This window comes from Gossypium arboreum, chromosome 11 (assembly GCF_025698485.1).
Source record: "Gossypium arboreum isolate Shixiya-1 chromosome 11, ASM2569848v2, whole genome shotgun sequence".
Taxonomy (NCBI): Eukaryota; Viridiplantae; Streptophyta; class Magnoliopsida; order Malvales; family Malvaceae; genus Gossypium; species Gossypium arboreum.
In genome coordinates this window covers 73,281,798-73,284,546 of record NC_069080.1, presented here as the reverse complement: position 1 = coordinate 73,284,546, position 2,749 = coordinate 73,281,798, and the positions used below count along the sequence as shown (strand labels likewise).

The window sequence follows — 2,749 nt, the reverse complement described above, 5'->3', positions numbered from 1 at the left end:
AACAAATCGATTTAAGCCAATTCAAGAATTTTAAAATCAGTATTAATAGAAAAGATCGTATTTCAAGTCCCTTCCCGATTTTTAATTTTCGACATTAAGACACTAACTAATCAATTCGGTACCAATTTTTTGGGCGTGTCGAGGGTGCTAATCCTTCCTCACACGTAACCGACTCCCGAACTCATTCTCTCAAGTTTCGTAGACCAAAGGCCCTGTTTTAGTAAACTAAAATTGATTTATTAAAACAAAGGTGATCCGATCACACCTGATAAAAGATTGGTGGCGACTCCCGTTTTAATTTTCACTTTCAAACAAAGTCGATCCCCGTTTTCAAAAGAATGGTTTCGACAACCATTATGCAATTTGTTTATAAAATAATTATATGAGTATTGGGAAATATGCTTGAATGTTATGTGATCATATGAGTATTGCGATATGTGCTTGAACATTATGTAATTATATGAGTATTATGATATATGTTTAAATGTTATATGGTTATATGTGTAATTTGATATATGCTCAAAAGTGAATATGTTTACCATGTAAAGAGCTAGTAATAATGCACGAGTAAATATAATATTTCATTAGAGTTGGAACTGTTGAGGTTATGCTATATGGTTGTTCCATTGATGCTTGATGAATTGTTTGCATTGTGGTTATTCAGAGCATTCACTGAGCTTGTTAAGCTCACCCACTCCTTTTAAACCATTGCAAATTAGTTATGTACCGGTGTGAGCGGTGTGGTTCCAAGAGGTGATCCAAGCAAGTCTGTTTTCGTTCTGCCATAGGTGTTAATGTTATTTGTTTACATTTTGAGAATAAGGCTACGTGGTAGACTTTTAATGATATTTATCATGATGTTTTGGAAGTTCCATAGCTTAATTGCTCTTAGTATTTTGAGAATTGAACTGTATTATGTCGATTATCTTTCGAACTTATTTTCGATGTTTGAAACTATTATTACGGCCGTTTTGATGTTTGTTTGATGATGATATGATAGCATGATGGATTGGTGCATGTTGGAATGATATATATGCTCAATTATGTTGTATTCTTTTGGTCTGGAGCAGAGGCATCAATATTCGTATTTTTAAAATGATACCTTTGTGTTTTGAAACGTGCAGGGAAGTTAGAATAGAGATTTGGTATCGATACCCTATCACGAGTATCGATACTTGAGGTAATTTTATCGATACTTTTGCAAAGGTATCGATATTTTCTAATACTTTGATTTTAAACGAGAAAAAGAATGCTGATTTGGTACCGATTTTCCAAGTGGTATCAATACCGCTTGAAGAAAATATTGATACCCATGTTCTAGTATTGACACCTATGTGGTTGTCTTGGAAATTTTTCTAAGTGATCCTAATGCTTATTCAATTAATATTATAAATCTTTTTTAAAGTATGTTTGGCATGTTTTAATGAGGATTGATTAATGTTAGACTAAAAATTTATAAGATCACTGATAAAGAGGATGATTTCTTAATAATGTGACAATTTACTATGAGTATGACATGAGACAATGGTGTGGCATTTTTATATTCGGGCTTGGCAACCAGGCCGGGTATAGGGTGTTACATGATGGGCATTTTTCAAAAACATGGACATCTCCACAATAAATACATTAGATGTTGACATGTCATGTTAGCATTGAAACCATTAGTAGTAATGTTCTTAAGCATAGTCATAGAAGATAGTTGGGCCGGCAATGAAATAAGTGCATCGACTTCATGAACTTTTGTCACTCTTCTTCCTGTGACTACTCGATTAGTCAACCACTGATTGTTGTTTCTAGAAATCCTTTTAAAGATCTCATTTGATTCATTGTATAATTTCAAAAGAAGAGCTCCATTGGCTGAAGTGTCTACCACCATTCTTGTATGTACATTGATACCATTGTAAAAAGTCTCCAACTAAATACAATGAGGAATGCCATAATGAGGACATTTTTGCAATAGCTTATTAAATCGTTCCCATGCATCATGTAAAGATTCTTCGATGAGTTGCTGAAATGTAGTGATTCATTTCCAAGCTTGGCATTCTTGCTCAGTGGAAAATACTTCATCAAGAATCGTTCAACCAATTCTTACCATGTAGATACAGAATCAAGTGTCAAGGAATTCAACCATGCTTGTGCTTTATCTCTTAATGAGTATGGGAGTAACTTCAATCTCAAAGCGTCCTCTATTACTCTAGTCAATTTGAATGAGTTCCTTCCTTCCATGAATAAATGGAGATGAAGGTGTGGATCTTCCACAGGCATCCCACTAAATTGGCTCACAATTTGCAACATTTGAAATATAACTGACTTTAATTTGAACTGAGGTGCCTCAATCTCAAGTCTCACAATACTTGGATTTAACTCATTGAAGAGAGGCACAACATATCAACGAATGGCACGATCTCTGTCGTCAGCAACACCGATCGAATTTTAAGCGTTGTGAGCAACTCTTTGAGCTTATTATGTTAAATATGATTATTACCTTCAAATTTAACCTAAACAGTATTAAAATGAAGTTGGAGAAAGTTCTAAAGTTTTATGCTAACAAGATTTTTGTTGTTTTAAGGAAGTCATTTGGTTTACGAAATGTAAAACGTTTTTGTTTTTTAGTAATAGGACTATCATAATTTAAAATTATTTAACATATTATTGAGCATATTGTATTACTCTATTTGGTTTATTATACTAGAATGTAAATTTTATTGTTTGGTTGTTATAATATATGATTACCTAATAACATATTTAT

General features: G+C 33.0%; 1 non-coding gene across 1 annotated transcript; it reads left to right on the top strand.

The window, feature by feature from the left end:
- Nucleotides 1–1,931: 1,931 nt before the first annotated feature.
- LOC128284930 (small nucleolar RNA R71) lies at nt 1,932–2,037 on the top strand. Its single transcript, XR_008275348.1, has one exon. It is a non-coding gene; the product is annotated as a small nucleolar RNA R71 (small nucleolar RNA).
- The last annotated feature ends 712 nt before the right edge of the window (nt 2,038–2,749 follow it).